This window comes from Lissotriton helveticus, chromosome 8 (assembly GCF_964261635.1).
Source record: "Lissotriton helveticus chromosome 8, aLisHel1.1, whole genome shotgun sequence".
Taxonomy (NCBI): Eukaryota; Metazoa; Chordata; class Amphibia; order Caudata; family Salamandridae; genus Lissotriton; species Lissotriton helveticus.
In genome coordinates this window covers 1226958819-1226971213 of record NC_136069.1, presented here as the reverse complement: position 1 = coordinate 1226971213, position 12395 = coordinate 1226958819, and the positions used below count along the sequence as shown (strand labels likewise).

The window sequence follows — 12395 nt, the reverse complement described above, 5'->3', positions numbered from 1 at the left end:
TCCAGGGGTCGCTTACAAGGACCAGGTTCCTCCCAGTGGTAAAGTTACCTCTTGATGTCAATAGCCTTCAGTGAAAGCAGGCATTTGGCTGGCGCCGTGAGAAGAGTGCTCAACATCAACAGATTCCAGCGTCAAGAAGGAGCCTTAGCAATAGTGTTGGTTTAGGCAGGAACAGCTTCGGTGGCAGAAGTTCAAGTTTTCATGCTCCGTAGGTCTCTGGGTCTCCTTCGAAAGAGGTGCCAGTGAAACTGTGGTTGGGAACAGAGGAGGGCTTCGACATTGACGCAGTTGGGCATCATCTTTGAGGAATGGTGCATTGATTGTACTCTAAAAATCCCTGCTAATTTTAAAACTGCTGCCTGGCATTGTTTGTCCCATGCCTCCTCCTCCTTCAGGCATTTTAGTCTAGATCGCCTAGCTTTTTTATATCGGCAACGCAGGTTCCTCACTAGAACCTTATCTCTTGGGGTATTCTTGAGAGCTGCTTGTAAGTTTTTTATGCCTTTGAACATGCCCTGTCCAACCAGTGCAATGTTTTGGATCTGTTGGGAAGAAACAATGCCATTCCTCCTTGCTATCTGTGGCTTTCATGATAACTGGGTGCGTATGCCCATTTCCCCATTTCATTTGACATGCAATAGCCACATGATCAATAAAAGCTAATAATTTGGATTCAACATTGTGTGTAAATTGCCTGGAAAAAGCTACAGAGGCAAATATGAACGCAATAGTAGAATCATTGGACAAGGAGCCAAATGTGTGCACTAATAGACCTGTTAGCGTCAACTGTGTTAATTATCTTTATATTCCAGGTTATTAACAATCTATTGAGGGCATTACCATAATCATTGTGGAAGAAGTGTGGGATAGGCCCTGCCTCCCCCTGAGCTACTCCGCATACAGGTTTTCCCAGCTTATTACAGCCATGGGCATTAAAGTCTCTCATCCATAATATGTTAAGACACTTATGGTGGTCCCTAAGAATGGAGGCAAGTACTTTCTACAGTGTGCCCATCACCGTATCCCTATTACTGCCAAAATTATTGTTATAATAGTTAATTAAAATCCAGTCCCATCCTTTGTTGCCTTTGCATAGCAGTATATGGAAATACGGGGATTCATTTAGAAATCTAATTAGAATTACCTCTAACTTGGTTTGCCGGCTCTAGAGGGGATGGCTGCAGTTTGAAATGAATGATAGCCATCCATATAGGTCTTGCCTGTAACCCAAGTTTCCTGGAGGTATATAATATCAAAGTTCTCAACTATCCCTGTCCAGTTTGGGTCATCTAGTTTCTGACTAAGACCTGCTATGTTCCAGGAAATAATTTTTAATCTTGCGTTTTCATCCCCTATTCGTTCTTCCAATGGAGCACATCGACTATCCATACCTTTTTTTCTCTTTCGGGCCCTGTATTGTTGGGAAAGAAGGGAAATGTGTTACACTTCTACCCCAATCCTTCTCTGTGAGGTTATAAAAGAAAACAGGGAAAGAGTAAAGATCTGGGTGTCAAACATAGGTATATTTGGGAGTGAGCTCATTAGGTCCCCTACCAATTGGGAGCTATTGAAATGAATGACAATACAGTCGCCCCTTATAGCTTTAGGTGAATGACCCACCCAGGCCGCTCTCCTTGCCACGAGAATATGTCTGGTGAGCTCTTGTTCCCCTTTGTTAAATTTTGTCAACCAATGTAATGCCTTAGTCATTAATAGTTTTGTGGACTCAGTATGATTGCATTTCAGCTCGGGGGTATTTGCCAGAATTAAAACGACGTATGAGCAAGCGGCTGGGGGAGATCTAAAGTTGGTAGCATTTTAACCCTCTTTTCCCTAAGTATATTCCCATTCTCCCCGCTTGGCCTCCTGCAAGGCCCCCCCCCTCACTTCAGCCATATTGGGGAGTTAATGTCCCATTGGACCCCAGAACTGTATGCCCTCAGCTGATGTGGAATCCTGCCTCAGCAGGGGTTGAAATGACTGAGTAGGTGTTGATGATAGTCTTTGATTGGCCATAGATAATGGCTGTAAATTAGAGTGACCATCCTCCCTTACGTCTCCTCTTGTTGTAAATGATCCCTGTTATTGTGGTGCGGGGGCGCTACAAGGCCCATAGTCAAAGTTAGTGGTGTTTTTTAATGAATGTCCATGTCCATTTCGAGTCCCTTGAATGGTCCCGGTCTTTAAGATCCCCTCCCTCCCATTGGGGCCAGTCCCACGATTAGTAAGAATAGTTAGTGTCTCTTAAATTTTTGCCAGTCTGCAGAGAACCGGTTGCAGGATTAATGTCATGACCTGCTCTATTCTTTGGCATAGTTCATCATTACCAATCAATGAACCCGGTCTCGATGCGGCTTCAGCCACCACCGTTTTGGAGATTTTTGTTATCTTGTTGCTCTTTGTTCCTCCCCTTTTCCTCTATACTGCTGGTTCTACCGGGGGGCTATGTTCCACTTCACATGGGTTTACAGAATTGCTTCAGGGGCTTGTGTGAGGGCCATCACTTATAGACATAATGACAGAGCTTGACAGAGCTACTGATTTGGGCCTCACATCCTCTAGCGAAAGCCAGCTTTCTGTTAATTCAATCTCCTTGGATAATATGTTGGCTGCCCTCATCAAGAAGGAGTACAAAGTGTTAATGATTTCTTGTTCGCGGTTTTGGCCATGCGTTTGCCCATTCTGGGTAGGGTGGTAAGCCTGATGCTGGTGCTGAGAAGTTAGAGGGGTGGCCCGGCCAAGCCTCTGCCTGGCACTGATGGTCGTGGATTGGCGGGCCCTTGGCCCAGGCTTAGCCCGGGCACCCCCACTCATACATCCCACGCTGCGGGTCGGCGTCACGGTTAAATTCACGAGAGGCGCCCCAGGGGATGATGGAGGTTGTGGTTTCCCCCAGCAATGCAGGAATCCGAAGGAGCACGGCTTCTCCTCCTCTCAGCTGTCTGTGTGTTCAGCAGCGGCTACTCACTGTGTTTCAGTGAACTGCTTGTTTAGCATTGACATTGACTGAAATGAAGTGCTTATTATAAAAGTAACTATCATTTTTTTGCTTTGCTGTTTGGGTCTTTTATTTGTTGCTGTCATGCAAATCGTGTACAATTATCCAATGAGCTCTTCATTGAGTTTAGGTTAGGTACCATAAATACATAATTGATGGTAAAATTAAATAGACTGTGCATTTTATCAAATTTCTTTATTTCGGTTTAGCAAACCATAAAAGAAGCGACTATAGGGATCATAATTCCATTTACAATTAAAAGAGCGTATCGGTAAACAATGTGCAGATGAGAAATAAAAGCGCTCAAGTTGACATTAAAAGGATGCAGCATCATATAAGTAAAACAATATCCACAGAGGTCATGACTTGGATCTCACTAACATAACTATGTGGCAAAAGTGCAAGTGCATCTTAAATATTTATACAATTCAATTTCCAAATTGATTCCCTGCGCATTAAACCCTTAATCAAAAAGGCAAGATGCCAAGACTAATCATAGAAACCTGGATAAAATGCATAAAATGGAATCCTAAAACAATTAAAAAAAATTAGAAAGCAGCGTTATTTGATCAGAACAATCTTGATTGGTCGCACAACCTATTTATCTATTCATGCCAGTTATCCTTATGGGTTGTGCCCTCCTTCTGATCGCCCATGAGTGGCCTAGAAATTTTGCAGTAGCACATGCAAAAAGAGATCTGGTATCTGATTTTACTATCCGTAGGGCGTCTTTAGAGCTCCGGATCCCTAATTGTCTGCACACAGGAGCTAACCATTTGCTTCTTTGCTTTGCGTATGCTATACAGGCAAAAAGTACATAGCCAATGGATTCAAGTGGACATGAACAAGAAGGGCAGCCCTTAGGATGAGATCTGCTATTCTGTTCATTTGTAAACAATGATACCAATTATGATGCAAGAAACATTTACAGTGCTACTTACCAAGTACAAGAACAAGGAAATGGCCACTGTCTGTCATAAAATTCGAAAATATTTCTCAAAGTTCTTAAAATTGTATTTCTGTTTTTGTCTACTGAGTTTCTTGTTAACTGTATAGAGGATATGATTCACATTTGATTAAAAGGGAAGTCCTTTAAAATTGAAACCTGTTTTTCTGAGAAGTTGTCTTTTTTTAACAGGGACCTGTTCCACATGGACTTTTCCTGCAGCGATTTGTTTATTCGACATGTCTTTTAGTAAGTTGTTGTTTCCAGAATTGTGGTGACAATGAGATTGGGAAAGTGACTTAATGAGATAAATAGAGAGCAAGAGAGCGCCTAAGTAGTCTCTGTATCTGACCAATGTCAAGCCCATGCCACCCGGGACGGATAGCATTGTCATATTTTTGAAGCAAACTGTACCCTCAATGTTCAGATTGGTACAATATTAGGCAGTAGCTTTAATAGCTTACATAAGCTATTTTTTTTAAACAGATTTTGTTTTTTTAATTTTGTTTATCATACCATCATGTTACACAACTTGTACCATCATTCATGTCATAATAAGTATACACATGTCTACTGTATAATCCTGCTGGAACGTAGATGTACATAATGAGGCTATGTAACACTTGTAGTAGTCCATGCTTTCTCTTCAAGATAGTGATCTCGGCTGATGGCCATATTTTATCACATTAATACAACAAAATGTCCCCAACTCCCCCCTCCCGCTCCTCCCCGGTCTCACGCGTACTTCTTATTCTCGTGTATTTGTAGTATTTGGTATAGGCTTGTAAGAAAGTCATGCATGCTTATACTAAATCTCTCTGCTTATGCGCCGTTTACAGAATATGAGTACCCCTTTGTGCATTCAGTTGTATACCCCACATCTGTTCCTAATCATCCTCTATAGATTTTATGGCTTCTAGCATCACATCCCACTCCAATGCTATTGGTATTTGTCGTAAGCCCTTGAGTTCTTCTCTGCGCAGCGCAACACTCTCAGCAGTACCCCCACGCAGTAGTTCCGTGTGCCAGGTCAATACGTCCGGGGGTTTCCACGATTTCCATCTCATAGTAATGTTTCGTATGGCTAAGATGAGCGCTAGATCTATAAAACGGTATTGCACTTTATGCTTGGACGTTTGCTTATGCAGCCCTAAAATGCATTCCTCTATAGTGTTCTGTATTTCACGTTTTACCACTTCCCCTGGTCTCTGCCTGACAGTGTCCCAGTATCCCCGCACTTTCGGACAGGTCCACAACATGTGAAGTAGGTTCGCTCCCTCTAACAAGCATCTCTGGCAATAATGTTGTGTTTTGGGGAACATTCTATCTCATTTATGTGGAGTGAGGTAAGCTCGGTGCAATACCATAGTCTGTATTAATTTCAATTTCGTGTTCCTCGATGTCTTCCTTTGGTGTTCAGGTACCTTTGTCCATTCTCATTCTGTTAGATCTCTATCTATGTCTCCCGCCCATGCAGTTCTCAGTGTATCTAGAGTGGCTTTTGTATGTGAGCTGATGGATGTATAAAACCACTTAATAAGGTGTCTCCCTCTTCCAATATAATGTACCATCTTGACCAGGTCATTGTTAGAGGGTTCTTGCCTTGTGGGGGCCAGTGTGTTTTTATATAGTGAAGCAGTGCAGCGTGTAGTACATATAAATATGCCAGGCCCCAGTTTCATTAATAAAGGTATCATGGTCAAGTAGCATCCTGTCCCAAAATAGATGTGACACTGTGCTAACCCCTGCATCCAATCATGTTAATTTGTGCTTTGTGAGTTTACCTCCCGCTAGTGGGATCCCCAACAAAGGAATGTTACGTTCACAATGTTAATGGCCAATCCAGACACAGTTTCAAAGCGACTAAACGTTTCATATATTGGGGCTAGAGGCATATTGAGGTCATTCAGGTATAAAATTATGTCGTCTGCATATGCCGAAAACAGGTGCAATGTGTTTCCTAACAATATACCCCGGTCTGTAAACTCTTCCCGCATTGTTATGGCCAATGGTTCCAAGGCAGTATAAAGATAAGAGGTGACAGGGGACAGCCCTGCCTAGTCCCTTTATGTATGGAGTATTCCTCTGAGATGTGACTACCAGTGCGGGCTCGCGCTTTAGGGGCCTTATATAATAGGCGCAGCTAAGCGATATGTCCTTCTGGAATCCCAAATTTCTCCAGGGCCTGAAACATATACTCCCAGTTAATGGAATCAAAGGCTTGTCTTAGATCTAATGAAAGACAGCCCGCGTGTGGGAATCAGTTTGGGGCTTCCGTAATTAGCTGGCGTAATTTCCTAATATTTAGCGATGTGTTGCGTGATGGTAAAAACCCACTTTGATCTATATGAATTAGCTTGGACAAAGAGGGCAATAACCTGTTAGCCAGTACCTTACTTAAGATTTTATATTCCGTGTTAGTAATGACAACGGTCGGTAGTTGGCTATATCTGTGGGGTCTCTCCCTGCTTTCGGGAGTGATATAACTAACGCTTGTGCCATCGTGTGTGGTAAAGATCCTTTCTCCCACGCTGTTTTATATAACAATTCCAACTGAGGCACTAGGGATTCTGCGTACGTACTATAGCATTCTATTGGGAGCCCGTCCATACCAGGGGTTTTATTTCGCGGAAGTCCCTTCATAGCTACTCTGATCTCAGATTGTGTAATGGGCCCTGTGAGGTCTTTCTGGGCTGCAGCTGTGATTCTTGGGTACGTCAAGTTAGAGAGGAAGGCTTCCAATTGAGACTCCGTGTTTTGATCTGTTGCACTGTATAATGTGGCATAATAGTGTCGGAAGGCCACATTAATATCTGCCTGAGTGTTGACCTTGGTCCCACCCACTGTTGCAATCTCATGGGTAACCACTGTAGGGGGGGCGTCCCGGATTAATTTGGCAAGTAGAGCCCCCGACCGATCTACTTCCGCGTGGGCTTTCCTCGTATATGCTTGATAGTCAATGACCCGTAACGACTCTAGAAGTTCTGCATGTTTGATTCTCCCTTCTTGTAGTCGGCCCTTTTGGTCGTTATTTCTTATAGCGTCTTGTTCCAACTGGCCCATGCTATCCTCCACTTCTATCAGAGCCCTATGTATTTTCCTGTTTGACGCCAACAGTATAGCTTATCGCTTTCCCCCGTATCACAGCTTTAAAAGCGTCCCATTCTATCAGCCTGTTTGTTGCCATATTGCTGTTTTCTGCAAAATAATGATCAATGGTCTCTGAAAGGTCGCTACGGCATACTGAATCTTTCAGCATCTGTGGCCATAGACGACAGATGGGAACCGGTGTGGGCACCCTCTCCCATACCATAATGATCTCCATTGGATTATGATTTGAGAAGTTTTTTGGCAAGTATTTGGCATGAAGTGTTTGCATTGCTATCCTGGTGGAGCAGTATATCCTGTCTATTCTGGTGTGTAGGTCATGCACTGCGGAATATTGGGAGTACCCTCTGTGCATGGGGTGCCTTATCCTCCAGACATCACACAACTCCCACCTATATAATGCCTCAGCTTGTTTGAACACACCTGCTCCATGTAGGGGCGGATGCGACCTATCTAGGGCCATGTCCTTTACCGCATTGCAGTCACCTCCCAGTATCCATGGTTGCGATTCCCATCCCGCTAGCGCCCCGCTCACTATGTCCCAGTACTTATCTTGTTCAAAGTTTGGAGCATACACCGTGCCCAATACTACAGGTTGACCATCTAACATACCCTTCACAAATATGTATCTTCCCAGCTTGTCCACCCTCTGTTCTAGGGCTATAAACGGTACTCCACGTCGCACCCAATATTGGTCCCTCTTGCAAAGCTGGAGTAGGAGGTGGAGAAGATTTGTCCCCTCCATTTGTTGCGGAGTTTCGCCGACTCGCTGTCTACCATATGAGACTCTTGTAAATATACTATTTGTGCTTTAGGGCGCTATAATTGCGTATGTATCCTATGCCGTTTCTGTCCTGTCCCATACCCAGTATATTCCATGTTATGGTGTATTTACCCTGTGCATTCATCGTAGCTGTTGAGAAACTAATGTGATGCGCAAGTAAAAGAGCCTACCTATCCATATCCGTACCGTGACACCTCCCCACCCCCTGAACAACCCAATACTCGGTCTGGTCACCCAACTATACCGGACCATACAACTTAACTGAATCAATAAAAACTCAAAGGTCATGCATAGCACCTTTGCCATGTGGGGGACAACGCTAGCGCTCCACATGCGGTGTACTCTTAACACAACGGTTCAGATAAGCCTCTACGGAAGCCTGGTCCTAATTAATAGTGAAAACTATAAAGAAGCTTGCTGTTACCATGGACATGTTACAACAAACTATTCCTCAGTTACATGAATTATACTTGCGGGTACTATCAGCCATATAAGTTTTTAATGACTTGCGGGGTTGCAGATGGAAACAGAGCCACACTGCCTTCAGAGTCCGATTCGTGCGTTACTTCTTCTTCTGAAGAGGACTTAGCATCTACTCCCGAGGTATGCGTGAACGTGGCCGCATCTATCAGTGCCTTTGATTTATTCTGCTGTATCTGTTGCTTGGTGATATATTGTCGTGCAGGAGTCCGGCGCATACTTTAGCTGCCTCGCTCAGCAGGCACCCCAGGGCTGGTTCTGCTCTTGGCAGTGAGTTGAGAGTTAGTCGCTGCAGCGTTCGTTAGTTCCATCACTTCAAGCCAGTCTTCCACATCTCCAGGGCTTTCGAAGAAATAGGACTTTTGGTCGTGTAAAATTTTTAATTGTGCCCGAAAAAGTACTGCGTATTTGAGGTTTAAGTCTCTAAGCTTCTTTTTAACTGCCATAAAGGAAGAACTCTGCCTCTGAACCAACATTGTGTAATCTGGGTATAGGGAGATTGTTGTATTTTCGAAATTTATTGGAGAGGATTCACAAGCTTTTTGCAGGAGACTGTCTCTGTCGCGAAAGTTCAGTAGTTTCACTATGAGAGGTTGAGGTGGAGCTCCTGCTTTTGGGCGACCGGTAGGTATCCTGTGTGCTCGCTCTATGCAATATTGCGTGGAGAGTCCTTCATTGGTGATGTGATCCCGGAACCACTGCTCCATATAACTTGTCACGTCATTTCCCTCACTTTTTTCAGGCAGTCCAATGATGCAGATATTATTCCGTTGGGCCCTACCTTCTGCATCTTCCACCCGGTCTAGCAGGATAGCTACCTGATCTTGCAACTGTGTAATCTTGGTTTCCGTCTGTGTTTGATGTGGGACTACTTCCTCCAGCGTCGCAGCATTTTCTTTCACTTTGTCCACCAGCTTGGCGTGGTCCGCCCGAAGCAAGTTAAGGCCAGTAGTCAGGGTCCCAATTTGAAGTTCTTTCACCTTCCTTGATTCGCGTACCTCCTGCAGTATGAGATCCAGCTTGTCTACAGGTGTAGGTGTTTTGGTCGGTGGAGAACACTCAGCCCCAAGCTTGTTGGTTGCAGGATCCGCCGTATCCGGGACAGAGTCCTGTACACCTTGGTCCTGTTGTTTCACACCCTTACGCCCCATCATACAACGCAATTCAACAACAGATAGCTTTGTTAAGGTAGATGTGGGTTCTCAGTGTTCCTTTCGTGGGTCACTATTACGCCGCCACAGCGCTTCTCCCAGTGCTCCTACAACAGCGTTGCAGCCCTCTCGCGTGCCTGACACCATTCAATGCCGCTCGGAATATCTTCTAGTACACCACCACTTACTTAAGTGTATATCCTGCAGTGCAGCAATGTTTTCGCGCATCAGGGTGGGAGGCCTCAATATATCTGCACCGGCCACGTGGCAGCAGCAATCCCGGCAATGTCGGCCCGATACTACTCATCGTAGCATCTCACTATTCATGTTCTGTGCCCATTGTGGTAGTCGGTGGAAATGTGGCGGGCCACGATAGCCAGGAAACCGTGTTGTGTGCGGTCTTTCCAGGATCCACCGCGGGCCTCGCACGAACGGCCCCACCGCAGCAGTGCTCACAGGGTCAGTGATACTTTCTCCGTTCCGCCTGGAATCGCCGCTATCAGGCCACTGCTGTCTCATATGTACTCCCTCCTCTGCTGGGCTCATCTATGGCTGCGCAAAAGTGCCCACTGCATGCACTATTAAGGCCCTATTGTCTTTCATATTTATACAGGTAATGAATCATTTCCCTTCACCATGGATTAGACCTGGACCTCTAGTTATTAATTATATAAGATCGGGTCGGTTTGCCCCCACTTGCACTATTTCCTCATGGAACACCCTGCAAGATGGCGCTCACGGTGCGCATTCCTCAAGTGCAACATATAAACTATGACCACACCGGGTAAGTCCTATCTCTACTCCGCTTCAAACATACACCACGTCATCACGCCCCTTAACGTATCATCTAATGGCGCGTTTTGGCATTGGCGTTCGAAACTTAGACGGGAATATAAATGGTCTCCGCCGGGATCCCCAAGCCTCCTATATCTCCCTGGATGGCCGTGGAGGGTGCTCGCACTTCGCATCACCTCGGAAGGCCCCCTCGAGCAGCGGTACGACAGAGAACTCAGGTAAGACGACCCCTCATATCCACCCTCGCTCGCTGCTGCCGAGTAAATATAACCGTTTAACCATCGCATTTATTGCTTTTCACAGGCCCTCTCTATATCACTGTGAACTTCATATCGGTGGCCCAGATACATGCACAGTGACATCGATGCATGCAATCAGAGTAAGGCAACTCACCTGTAGTGCACATTAGCTATACAGGGATTTACTATTATACTTATGTTTAACGTTAAGATTCCGAGCACTATACCCCATTTTTTGTTTTACAGATACCCTAATAGATGCACACAGCTCAGCTTATTATTCACCAAACCTCAAAGGACTGTCCCTCTCCTTACCATTCTTTGGATCCATGCCTTTACGTTACCTGCCGGGAAGCCTAGATTCCTTTTCTTGCCTGTAAAAACACCCCATTAGCTCTATTCAAACGGCCAGACTTAGCCCTAGAAATAGTGTATTTCACTATCGTTCAGTATTAGCTGTGTTCCCCACCGCAAGATCTACCGCAGACTGCACAGGTCTTTTATATTATGTGAGGTAATACCACACGGATATATATTAAACAGAGCTACATTCTACTGAATAGCTCATATGTACGCCACTTTCCATTTCGATGTGTTCCAGAAATACGGGTATGCACACATAACCTATCCCCTTACTAATGACAAGCCTATAGATTAGGGGTCTTTGGGTTTATAAACTCAGGCGAGGGACATACCCCCAGGGACAACCCCCAGTAATACCAGGACCAGAATTAGATAATCAGAGTACCTCAGTCTGTCCTCCCCATAAAATAATTTTATTTTAGAAACCGTCTTTTTATATCTATTTATTTACTTCAACAGAGCTAACTGGGAGCAATATACTCTGGACTCCATAGAATTACAGACAAGAGCCGAGTACCTAGTGGATATAATACAGCCTTTCCTTCCACCGGAAACATTGTAGCAACACAGCTCAGGTATGATTCTTTTTCTGGACACATACGTGACCATATCGTGAACCGATAAATCATTAACTATTAATGATATCGCATAGTAACATTTGTATAGCACTAGTTTCATAACAATCTATTTCCTTGCACGGCCCCCCCTTTTTTCTTTCCCTTAATAACTACATGGCATATAGGGTGTTAACGTCATACCACGAGGGAGGGCCCCCACGTCCCCTTTTCTCTCAGCAGCGCCAAAAGGGCATGGTTTTGATTTACACTTGATACATGATGTATATGATAAAAGTGTCAAGTAGCTTGCAAATTTGTGTTTTTATCTTTCTTTTCTTTTGTATCTTTCTATTATGTGTTTTTTAAATTAGTAGGACCGTATTCTCTAAAAAGAGATATTTTGATACACAGATCAGAGTTTGTCTTTTTCATCCTGTAGGTTACATTGTTTTTACAACAACATGGCTTCCTGATGAAGGCACCCAGCCGAAACGCATGTAGGAATGAATTTGTATTAGCCATGATAAAAACTGTATCCAATGACAAGTATACATGTTAAGAAAATTGATGAACTGTATGATCACCTGACAAGGGTAGAATCTAATTAATATATTCTGTGACTACCAATTGCTGTGAGATACCTACGGATGTATATTTTTTTGAGACAAACATATTTATCTTTTTGTAATCACTGTTTCTTAAACCTATTTATTAAAGTCGAAATAAAAAGAAATTTAAAAATGATTTGTTGACACAGACTGCTCTGATGTGTTCATAGTGTAAACTAATTTGTTAAGGTCCACATTTTTTATATTGTTGTTACTGAATGATGATACTCACAAACTATATGCTCTCCCTGATTTAGGAACTTAATTCAGGGGTACCCCTATTTTTGCATACATTGTCTCCACAGCCTGTCTGTGTGGGGTTAGTTCTTCTCTCTCTGTAGAAGTTCTCTTACACTTTTTTGACAA

General features: G+C 43.9%; 1 protein-coding gene across 14 annotated transcripts in view; it reads left to right on the top strand.

Moving 5' to 3' along the window:
* Nucleotides 1-12395, top strand: part of INPP4A (inositol polyphosphate-4-phosphatase type I A) — a 1031799-nt gene that overhangs the window by 456157 nt on the left and 563247 nt on the right. Inside the window, exons 1-2 of one of the 14 annotated variants that reach the window (XM_078658184.1) lie at nt 11364-11439; nt 11861-11918. The exons of the other annotated variants lie outside the window; for them this stretch is intronic. The gene's annotated coding sequence lies outside the window, so the exon portion shown is untranslated. Of the gene's footprint in view, nt 1-11363; nt 11440-11860; nt 11919-12395 lie in introns of those variants that run through there. 14 annotated transcript variants of the gene reach the window in all.